We start from the raw sequence: 12,923 nt of genomic DNA on the forward strand, positions 1-12,923 counted from the left end.
ATATTAACATGCCTAAGACTTTTGCACAGTACTGTATACATAAATATATGTTTCATATTTTCTATCTATTTCTTCTCCAAATATTTCAGCCTTTAAATGAAACAACAAAATAGTATTTAATTCAGAAATTTAAAACATATCAGACCATAGAGGTTGTGTAATGCTGTAATGTTTCACACAAATAGCATTTGAATAACCTTTTAGATCGAGACAGAAATGAGCGTCACATCATTAACCCTAGTAACACATGAGTGGGAGACCGAAATGGAGGGAGGTGATAATTGGAAACCCAGGGGGGCAGAAACGAGCCCCGGATCAAAGGAGGAAAAGAAACTCTGGGGAAGAAACGGCCGTTATAAGGGTGATTGTCCTGCACCTGTGCCAAAAAGCCACAGAAGCATGAATGAGCATCAGATAACTTTCCGTTATACACACACACAACAAAAGCACAGAAACACACACATTCACTGCTTCTCTGTAATCCATTCATATCACAAATACAGAAATGATGTGTCACCAGCCAACTGTGGCTCCATGTAAGGTATGCATGGTGAGAGTGGGAGAGATGATGCAGAGTGACCCCGTGACCTTAATCAGAAGCTCTGAAACCCTACCTAGTTCCCTAAGGTGTGAATCCAGGCACTAGCAATGGCCTTTATTGTCAACACTGGGACACTGATACCTCAATCATCTGCGACACAGCGCACCTTTGTCGACATTAAACAAATAAAAAAAATACAATTTCATTACAAACAAACTAACAAATAAAGCATAAAAAGAGGGTCTCTTGTTAATCTTCTAACAATCTTATTTCTGCATAAAACTTAAAAGATTTTTTATATTTTCAAGACACAGCTGAATGATTACTACATTTACACAAAGGGTATTTTTATGGTACTTTGAGGGAGGATGGTACTTTTATGATACTTTCAAACTGGAACTGATAACCAACAAAGGGGTTCCCTGAAGGGGAAAAATGACAAAAAAAAATGTTTTACATACTTTTAAAAAACATTTTTTTTTTTTTTTACATAATGTCATTTACAAAAGTTGACGTGCAACGTTAAAATATTAATGATATGTAATGTAGGCCTAATATATATATTTTTTTACATAAACTAGTTTTTATGAGGAAGAAAACATATGAGCATATCGTTTTCTGAAAATTGTTCAATTGTTTTCAGACACACCTAATTCATTTTTTTTTTTTTTTTGATAATATTTTAGCAATTTGCAATATAAAAAACAATTATTTAATTTTGGCAATGATTTTATTTATAATATCACAGTATGTATTTTTCCATACAGTAGCTATAAATGGGTTTTATGCTCTAATATATGTAAAGAGAAGACGTAAAATAGTTACAGTGACGATTAAAGTCTCGTCTGATATTATTATTACTTTTACATGAGCACAGCTGCAGTTGGCCATGTTTGTTTTGATTCTGCCGTGTTTCTTCCCCTTAAAGGAGTCAGAAAAAAAATCTGAATGACTTAGCACATGAAGGAAAGAACGGAATTCTGATGATAAATCCTGAGCTTGTTTCAACACATCTTTACACACACACACACACGCACAGCTGATGACCAACATCCAGCCTGTCCCGACAAATCGCGAAGAGCACAATATTTGAATTGACGACGATACATTCTCCGACACAGAACTCACATGGAACTTCAGCAAAGCTCAACGCCATTGGCCTTTTTATTGTGTAAACATCGTGGCTCTTTCAGGTAGTTTGTTTAGGACTGATTGGTTATTTACCAGGGTGTAAGAGAGGAGTGCTCGCTGACGCACATTCTACAAACAAGCCAGAGGAGGATTATGCAATTGAATGCTGAAAAGGCCTTTTGCAACAGGGCGGGGATCTGACTTCCGGTACAAAGTAGGGCAAAACCATCAAGAGTAACCCAGGACCGAGAAACAGATCCTTTAATAATGGCATTGACACCGGCGGGCATATTCCTTTCGAGTCAGGAATGCTTCTTGGAGTCTGAATCATCTGAGAAATCATACCAAACTGTCACTTGTTTTCCAGGGTTTTCATATAGGCTTTAATGAGTCAGAGTACTCCTGATATTGAGCAAAGGCGAGAGCTTCCTCAAATCGAATGAGTTTGTGAGCATTACGCAACAACGCAAGTGATTCTGAGGTTCAGTTTCCACCTTAGAGAGGATTTGTCGCAACGGCCCATTACGCCAAATGAAAGGAAGATGTTGTAATTGTTTAACAATGAAGATTTCACTTTTTAAAACTGTGATAGAGAAAAAGAAACAGATGTAGTTAAACCTAATTCAGTTTTACTATCAAAATGCACAGAATGACTTTCGCTTATAGGCCCTGTAAATGTGAGGCAGCTCCAAAAAAATCTTTAAGTGATTAAATGTGAGAAGTTATGAGCATTTCTGACTGTATTGCGTGCATTAGAAGTGTTCACCTCTGACCTGGTGTTCTTTTCAACTTCACGTTCAGAGGTCTCATTGTCTTCATCTGTGTGTAGAAATAATATAGTGGGAGATGAACAAATAGAGCAGAACATGTGTTAAATGAAAGTCTTAACTTTTCAGAGTTGTGAATAGAAGATAGGTGTGTTTACTTAAATGAATGCATAAACTGAAGTTATAATAATTCATTTCCTTACTCTGTATACATCCTTAAAGATTAGGTGCTCTCAGTGTTTGAAGGTAGTTGATGAAAAACAAAAAATTGAAGTTCAAATTTATATTCAGTGGGTTCTAAAGAGACCACAATAATCTTTTTCTATATAAAAACAAGAAATAAATGGTTTTAAAAAGTTTTTGCATTTTAAAAGATCTAAAACTAAGAAAAGGAATTATTTGATTATACATAAATTTATTGTATGATTACTTCAGTACATTTGACACACCGAATTATATTGATAACATGATATTTAGGTAAAATAAAAAGGGAAAAACCATATACTAAAACATTTTTTTTTAACCTTTTCACTCAAATTGTTATTCTGATCATTTAAATCACAATGCAAAACCGAAACATTTTCACTAATGGACTTTTGCACCCCACAAAATATATTAATTGCAGATGCAGTAAATTGTCACCAATTATTATAATTTTTTTTAATAGCTTTTTACTAGTCTGTGGAGTGACAAATGATATAAATTCTCTGAATTAATATATAACATTACAACTGCATGCAATTATACAAGAATTTAAAAAAAACTATGAAGTACAGCAACACTGGAAAACGTATTACACAATTTTGGAAAAGTACATTTATCTTGATTACCAAGGAGATTTCAACTATATATATTTAGATTTAGAATATATACATTTTTAAACTAAGTTTTCTAAATAAAATGCATGTCTAAATAATTGTTCTTACCTTACAGGCAATAAAATAATTTTAAAATGTCATGTCATCTACCCTCGATATTCTGAGTCTGGTGTAAATCTAAGTTTTGCAGCAGCCATGTTGGAGTTATACAATACATTTATAAGTAATAGATTAAATTGGACTGCAGAAATTGAGAACCAGGCACTTGGCTCTTAATCTGAGTGGGAGTTCGCAATCGTCTAGCAATAACAAGACAAGAGTAAGGGATGAGTGGAGAAAAGGGGAGTGAATGTGAGAAGATGCGAGGAAAACAAAGAGACAAGAGGGGCGTTGGGATAACGGCCTCCACACAGGGAGTCGTTTACCCTCCCTGACGTTCCACAGGGGGAAAAATAGTTGAATTATGTCAGCAACTGTGAAGTCTATAAAATGGCCTAATACTTGTCTTTTATTCCACAATAGCCCATCTGCACCAAACACCGGTCCAGAAGTCTAAGCCATGGGATAATGGAAAGAAAATAGCGGACATTCTTGTGGCGGCCCACAGAAACCCGGGCCGTGCAATAAAGACAGGCGAGATCACTAGTAAAGTGTACACGTTCAAACAGGGGAAAGATGCAGCCAACTCTGCCACATGGGAGGGAAGGACGTGGGGTCTGGCAGCCCTCCCTTATGATCTGTGAACTGCTCTCGAACTGATGCGGAGCTATGAAAAATGAAAGTGATGTATTATTGCTAATCTGAGAAACGTTTTCTTTATTAAGCCCATCAGACTTTTATTAATGTTGATTTTTAATCTCAAAGGAAACAGGAGAAAAACAAAGCCTGACCACATGTGCAATTTGTAGCACATAATAAGAAAAACAAACATAGGATCACTTATCATACCTTTTTTATACAAGTGAAACTGTGATGTATGTGAAAACGTAAATATATAAGATTTGTGTATTTGAATTGCATACAAATTTTAAGATGTTTTGGATTACACTGTTAACATAGTTAATAAACTAATGGACTTGTGATGCATATTTGTCAGAAAACGGGTAGGATTTCTGCAATACTACTCATAAACAATGTTTTTAAATATACACTAACCAGATTTATATTTTTCCTCAATAAATCCAATTTGTTGAAAAAATCATACAGTCTCACTAACTGAATATTGCTTGTTCCACAGCTAGCCGTATTTAAAACATGTTAACACTTATAAACTGAATAAATGTAATTGTTTTCTCAGTTAATAGGTTTCTGATGAATCAAAGCAACTGAATAAATGCATTATGAAAATATGATTTAAGTTTAATTAAATAGATGCAAATCATTAATAATAAACTATGCCATGTTTTTTTTTTTTTTTTTTACAAAAATCTTACCGGTTTCTTACCCGTTTCATTTATGTATGACTGACAATTGACAAATATTCTCACATAAGTTTATTAAAACTGTGTCATTTTTATGATGTTTTTTTTATCTTATTTTATTTATTACTTATTACATATTTATTATAACTGAAGAAACCTGCTGTTTTCAAAGTAGATTGTTCAACCATCTAAAACATGGATTAGGTTGATAATATAATAATATAACATTAGACAATACACAACTGACAAAACTTAAAACAGTCTGCGTGTTCACATTTTGTTCTACTTCAGTGGAAAATGTATTGATTACCTAACTTTCAATTCTCTCTCTCTCTCTCTCTACACACACAAACACACACTAAAAGAATGCAAAGTTAAGAAAAAAAAAAAAAATCTATATCAAGCTTAGACAGTGTCTGTGGCACCAACAAAGCTTCTGTGAAATTCATTATTACTTGATTTGTGTACGAAACATCATCCAAATCACGTTGGGCTGCATGATCAATCGCTGATGACAGAGAATGTTCGGATTGCAATCTGGACAGTGTATGTGTGTGTTTCACTGACTATGAGACAACGTCCCCCGGGTTGAAATAATGTGTGGTTGGGTGTGTGTGTGTGCATGCGTGGGGGTTAGTCCATGATTTATCAATGTGGGATTTTCAACCACATGAGCTCATTCTATTTCCTCCACCCACTGCAATGCCACCGGAACACACACATGCTGTCCGGCCCAAGGACAATTAGGTGAGGCCGTCGACGAGACAGACCTCAAACAATTCTTATGACTATACTTGGCATTAAAACAGACACAATGTGCATTGATTGACTGGTTACATTCACATTTGGTCTTTCATGCATCACAAGATTACAAGACAATTAAAAGTCCAGCCATTTATGCCCTAATTTGTTTTGATCTGTCGGGAGGGAAGGGAGTGTCCTGCTCTAGAAAGACATCAAGCGGCACAAACACCAACGCCTTTGTAATTCATAATTTATTGGCCTCATCATGAACAGAACTGCCAAACTCTCCTATTCAGAAAGGCAAACAACCAGATTCTCTCGCTACTGGAGTATGTTCTTACACATATTTAGAGACAATGGTCTGCAGGTGACATCATAAATTGACAAATAACAGGAACTGCAACTGAAAAGTGAAGTCAATGTACAAAGGTATCATTAGTTAATGCATTATAATATCTAACATAAACAATGAGCAAGATTTAATGCATTTATTAATCATGTCCCTAATAACTAATGTTATTAGATACAACTTTTGGTTTAAAAACATTAGTAAATGTTGAAATTAAGATTATTAAAGGATGTAGAAGTATTGTTCATTGTTAGTTCGTGATAACTCATTTAGTTAAGTAATGTTCACAAATGAAACATTAAATGTAAATTGTTACTGAATAATGTTTTAAAGGGCAACAGGATATAACCAAGAATTCAGATGATACGGATGATTCTAGCATATTTCTTATTAAACCCTCACCTAAAAAAAAAAACTAAAAAAAACATATTATATTTCCTAGTGAGAGTTGCCAATGTTTGGTGTGATTTAGGAAATCCCCTTCCAGATCCTATCACCTTTTATCAATCAAAAATGTTGTGCATTATCTCGTTCTAGATAATCAAAAGAGCTTTTCCTAATATGTTCGCTATGCTAAGCTCATAAGCCAAGCTGAAAACACACAAAAAGAGTTTATATTTTAGCTGTGGTAGTACAATGTGATGTTTATGTCACAAAAATATAAAATATATTAAATAACATTTTTAAGATTCAAAATAAATACGCTGTAAACTCCAATACATGCAAATGAGCAGCTACTTCCAACGGGATTGCGGACAGGGATTCGCCCCTAATTAATTTGCATACAGCAGCAGAAAAAGAACGCCTACTACAAACCTACAATCTTGTACAACAGTTCAACTTACTCAAACATGCACATGCACAGACATAAACACAGGAGCTATTGACAAATTTCCCTTTGTTTTATCAGCAGTAAGTCAGACGTGGGATGCGTGTCATGTCATAGTCCTTCTGGTGAATGAGAAAAAGAATCAATGAAAGCGCCTGTTTCATTCATCCCAAAAACAATATAAAAGGAGCTTTTGTCTATGATTAAGCACAAACAGAAAAAAAACTAAAAAACATTTAGTTAAAAATTGAGAGAAAAGATGTTGGGATCTCGTGCCGAACATCAGCACTGCTTCACCTTTAACACAAAATCAGGCACGTCTGCACACATTTACACCTGTCACATCACCCATATGAATTGGCTGTTTCCTTTCGTGTGTCTAAAATGCGGTTTTACGGCCCTGAGCAGGTACAGATCTGACTCACAGCTCAAACTCACCCACAATCATGAATGACATGCTCGGTTAGCAGGGTGGGGTGAGGTATCGGAGTGTGTATTTGTGTGCACCTGGACAGTGGTGTTCACGTTTAGGACTGCAAGTGGATTTGGGATAGTTTAGCAAAGTTCATGTCAGACACAAAAAGAATTTCCCAAAACAGTGAGATGGGCTTCAGAATCTGGATCATGGTAAATAGTGTGTGTAATTTTGTACTTACTAATTTACTAATTGTGTGTGTGTGTACAGGTTTGGCTATACTTGCGACAATTGCAAAAGAGAAATGTCTTCATTTATATAGTGAAATATCATGACAACCGTAAAAAGTTTCACTAGAATTTTTTTTTTATTTAAATCTAGTGTTTTGCACGTTTCTGGGATTGGTATGTTTAGGGGTTGGGTTAGATGATAGAAAATATAATTTACTTGATATGAATATCAATGGAAGTCTATGCAATGTCTTCACTAACATAGTGAAACAAACATCAGTTTGTGTGTGTGTATATATATATATATATATATATATATATATATATATATATATATATATATATATATATATATATATGTATCTGTGTGTGTGTGTGTGTGTGTGTGTGTGTGTGTGTGTGTGTATATATATATATGTATCTGTGTGTGTGTATATATATATGTATCTGTCTGTGTGTGTCTGTGTCTGTGTCTGTGTGTGTGTGTGTGTGTGTGTGTGTGTGTGTGTGTGTGTGTCCAGCCTAAACAAATTTATTTGAAAATATGCCCACAAGTTAACAAACTCACAAAAAACGATTTTTGGGGGATTACCTCAAAATGAAAAAAATAAAATAAAACCTGACATTAATTTTTTTTTATTTTGAACATTCAATTTTTTTTATGAAAGGTTTAGAGATTGGTTAAAATGTGTCTAGTCATTTGAAACCCATTCAAATTATTTTAAGGCACATCCACATTAGGATAGCAAGATAAATGTGTATTCGTGCAAGTTACTGAACACTAACAGTTTACAAGTAGTTAATTGTTCTGTTAAATGTTTTAACCAACTACAAATGTATATTAATCATATTATTTATATTTTAATAATATTTCAATTTTAATAATAAAATAAAATTGCACAAATGTAAAACTTTTTATCAGGTAAACAACAAATCTGAAAATGAACACAAAACACACAAAAAGCACTAAACATAAAACACTGAAACGCAGAAGAAACTAAGCCTTTCTTTGACATGTCAAGACAAGATAAACATAGACAAGAAAAAAATCTTGATATTTGTATTGTCATAGTTTGTTACAGCTTCAGGGCACCAACTGCAGTTTTATTTAAAAGTCTTTTTAATTTGTGAACACTTTAACACATTTATCACTTTCTATAGCCGGTGTAAAACTTTATATAGAGAAATGCAGTGTACTTCCCTTATTGATGGATGCCAGCTGCGTTATTTCAAATGGACTAATGGCCCTTTTCCTCACATCCTACAAAAAAAAAAAAGTGTTTCAAAGCTGATTACGGCAAAATGACATTGTAGGAATACACTGGCTATGAGGAGGAAAACTGCCACACACACACACACACACACACACACACACACACACACACACACACACACACACACACACACACACACACACACACACACACACACACACACACACACACACACACACACACACACACACACACACACACACACACACACACACACACACACACACACACACACACACACACACACACACACACACACACACACTCTCTCTCCCTTTTTATGAGAGATTGCCTAAATGACGGCTTACATTCAAGTGTAAATGTTGAAATACAATGCCATGTTTTTATGGTCAAATTTGTTGATTTACAGTAAAGTGTGGTAATTTCCAAACTGACAATAAAAGTGCAATGACAACAGCCATTACTGACAGCAATACATTCACAAAAATCACTACTACTGTGTTTTTTGAACATGGTACCATGACAATGCCATGTTTACTGGACATGGTATTTCATAAAGTACCAAGGTGTCATGTAAACACTAAGGAATGTGATATATATAAATATTATTTGCTTATTTTATACTATTAGATTACATTATATATATACTTTTTTTCTTCTTTTTATACGCATCATGGACGTGATTTACAGTACATCACAGTATATTTAACTTAAAGATGAGTTAATATCTCTAAAATAGAAAGTAAGACGAAATAGGAATGATGTTTTACAACTTGAATAAAATAGTGGTCTGTAGACCAGTTCAAAGGTCCATAAAAGTGCCCGCTGGTTGAAGTTATAACAACTGACTTTCCTGCGAGGGGGTAGAGTACACGTGGTCCTGCCTCCCACTGAGAGACACAAAGGGAGATGTTGGGGTCGAACTGTGACTCACTCGAGTCTCTGAGATACAGAGACAAAACACAAATCACGAGAACTTCATAAAGACCTTTATCACAGCGCTCGTTCAGTTAGTAACGGTCTTTAGCGGCTTCGAACGAGCTGGCGATGTGGGTCATCTGTCATTCATTAGAGACCAGTAAAAACTTACAGCTCAAATAAATTTATATTGAACATTTTCATCACAGTTTTATGTATCCTTTCTATATTTCTGATGGACTGACAGGTCCATAAGGAAAGAGTGACTTCACAAGAGTGGGATTGAATTAACATCAGGTCCTCTTTAAATAATTATACCCTTCACCCTCTGCTGGACAACACCGAGAACTAAATGTGTGTGTCCTTCATCACTTAATCAAAACTCGGTGGATCAAACAGTCAGTGATGTTCAGAAAACGTAAAAAATCTTTTAAAACACATTTGGTTGTTAAAGTAAATGTGTTAAACGCGCTAAACGATGATGAATTGGGAACATGTTCAGGTTATATTTCACATTAAAAAGGGGAGAAAAATAAGAATTTATATTTTGCATTAAAGTAGTCATTGTAGTTTTTTTGTGAGATTATTTTCATAACATTTAAGCTCATTTTCCTCCTCATAATGAATACTGTGTAAAACAGAAATGAAACCCACCCTGTCCAGACCTTTAAAAAAATATCAGGAGTAAATAAGTTCAATACAACTAATGCCACCATGATGTATACTTGTTTACAGTTGTACTTTACAATTGAAATAAAATCATTATCATTTTTTTGTACATTGCAGCAGATCTCAAACTCGTTTTTCGGATTTAAAAAAAAAAATTCATTAAACAAAAAATACTAAAGATGAAAGAGTTCAATGTGACCACAAAATGCATTAAGTCAAATTAAAATGTAAAATTATTATGATAATGAATCTGCAATGTAAGCATCAAAGGTTTTTAACTGACATGAAAATAACTGATTCCGGTTTTATTTCTTTATGCAAAGTGTAATCTGGATGACCCAGATTTTTCTGACAGTTTTCATAAGATTCACCTAGATATATCAGAACCTGCACTAAAACTGTATTTTCTTCCAGCAATGTATGTGTTCATGCTCAATAATTAACTACTATAGTATTCAAAAGTATAGAGAGAGATGACATATATCATATACGCAGAGCGTATTATATGAATGGATCCGTGCATTTGCTCTGTCACAAAAGACAAACTGGAAAACATGACACCTTCACAGGCTAAAAAGAAAGAATTATTTTTCTAGAAAAGAGAAATCCATGTGTTGAAAATTCTAAAATGCCCCCTTTAGGAGTTTCAGGCCACGACAGGTAACAAGTCTAGTCATTTCTTAAACACAATGTGGAGTAAAAATGTGTAGGTCTCAGATGGCACTCTTTAGTAACAGCAGGGCCAAAAACTCACAGTGGTCTATGGCGCCATCTTCTGGACATTGTGTAGAGTTGAAGGAAAACACAAAACAAAATGAAGTTCTATAATGTATTAGATAAGTCTGTTTTAAAATGTTCTATATCTTAAAATCTAAATGTTTATTTTTCAGCTTTTATATGTAATAAATACATAACCAGCAACTAAAAATGTAAATCGTTTTTATGTTAAATGAATTTAAAGTGAATTAATTTAAATTAATTAACAGTATAATAAACAATGTAAAATATGAACAAATACACATTCATTTTTATGCACAAACACACACATATCTGTTCTACATGTACACAAAACTGATAATATTTGCCATTATCCACCATTATCCTTTTAAATTAGTGCTAGATTATAGCAATACTAATCTTAAAATAAGTAGAAACAATTTTAACCAATAAAAATCAAATGCCAGACAACAAACAAACAAACAAACAAACAAATAAATAAATGTCCGACAATTGTGTTGATATAATTAATATCCCTTATGTAGATATATAATATATAACTCTAGCTCACAGTTAAAGTCTATGCATGACTAACTTAATTTATCAGTTCCTAGTAAACCTCAATGAATCCGAGGGGTCACTGGGTTCGTCTGTTACATAACCAACCACACGGTGTCGCTTCAGTTCTAGCAGATAACAAGAAACACAGCAACATGCCAAACCGTAAAAAAAACAAGTCACTAAACCTTCTCAGATTACATTTAGGACAGGAAAGTTCTTTTTCCAGAGGAAGTTTCTAGTACATTCTTTTCAGCACTTGAATCCAGAGACGGTGCCAACTGAAACAGCAACTGCGTAGCGCGCGTGTGACGCAGAGGGATATTCACAGTTAGTGAGCCCTCCCTAAAACCCACCAGATGTTTGAAGCATCTGTCTGTGGCCGTTCCAGCACCTGTATGTCAGACAGAAGCTTAACGTAAACATTTGTGTGATAGAAGATAAAAAAGCGGCGACGGAGCAAGGCGAAGGGAAAACCACAAGGTGTGAGTGAGAAGAGAACAACATCAAGACGACGACGACAGAGAGAGGGGCGTGTCGTCAGCTAAACCGCGGGTCAACGGGTTCGTTCATTCCAACAGCCTCGTGAAATGACAACCGATCCTAAACACGATTTGCCATTCTGACAGACAGACAGACAGACAGACAGACACAGCACGAAACATCACCCGTTATCGACTCTGATCAACACAGAGGCAGACCCCAAGCATTGCTGTGAGCCCATCACACGCACGTGGATTCACTTTCAGTCTGAACAACATAGACATTGCTTACAGGCGCGTATGCAACAAGGAAGCAATGTGTGTGTTACAAAACCACTTGCACAAGAAAAACACCATTACACACGCCTTTAGGAAGATGCAACCTGAAATACATGCATGCAGCAGCTCCTACAAAATAAAATAAAACTATTATAAAACAAATTTGCACGGCACAGACGTGTTGCAGGTGGTTCTTACCAGACGAAGAAGCTGTGCACGCGGGTTCCCAGTCCATCAGGACAGAAAACACAAACTTTCTTCATATGTGAAGGGTACACTGACACATCTGAAGCAGGCAACTACATGTGGGAGAGAGTGAAAGACAAATGAGAACGGAGCAGAGAGGTACATACGACTTATGGGAAGAGAAAGAGAAGTGCGACACAGCAGGAAAGGGGAGAGGGAAATAGATAGAGAGAGTGAGAGAGAGGTAGAGAGAGAGAGAGAGGAGCACCTCAGTGTGAGTTCTTGCTGTTGCAGAGAGGGGTGGTCGGAGCTGTAGGGTACCAGAGTTCAAAGCACTGAGAGAATAAGAGTGTTATTCTGCTACAGCCAGCCAAGTCTTACACAACACCAACCAGGGGCAGCAAGTTCCTTCTGCCTATCTCTCCCTCCCTCCCTCGCTCGCTCATTCACCAACTCGCTCACAGATTCCCTATTCTTTCCATCTCATCTATTTCTGTTTCAGTTATGTGGTTGCTCTTTCCCTCAGCTTTTTCTTCATCACTTCCCAACAAAAATGAGATTTCTTTTAGATCTCTTTTTCTCTCTCCAGTTTAAATACATTACAAATTGTGTATAGGGATGGTTTGACCAAAAA

General features: G+C 35.4%; 2 long non-coding RNA genes across 3 annotated transcripts in view; one reads left to right on the forward strand and one right to left on the reverse strand.

The window, feature by feature from the left end:
- Positions 1 to 12,545, reverse strand: part of LOC309488813 — a 32,835-nt gene extending 20,290 nt beyond the window's left edge. For both annotated transcript variants that reach the window (XR_014202278.1, XR_014202279.1), the window contains exon 1: positions 12,302 to 12,545. This is a non-coding gene — a long non-coding RNA (uncharacterized lncRNA). The remainder of the gene's footprint in view (positions 1 to 12,301) is intronic.
- Positions 1,594 to 7,374, forward strand: LOC309488816. Its single transcript, XR_014202282.1, has 2 exons — positions 1,594 to 1,734; positions 3,780 to 7,374. It is a non-coding gene; the product is annotated as an uncharacterized lncRNA (long non-coding RNA).
- Positions 12,546 to 12,923: the final 378 nt, after the last annotated feature.

The sequence above is a fragment of the Leuciscus leuciscus genome (assembly GCF_965113295.1).
Source record: "Leuciscus leuciscus genome assembly, chromosome: 24".
Taxonomy (NCBI): domain Eukaryota; kingdom Metazoa; phylum Chordata; class Actinopteri; order Cypriniformes; family Leuciscidae; genus Leuciscus; species Leuciscus leuciscus.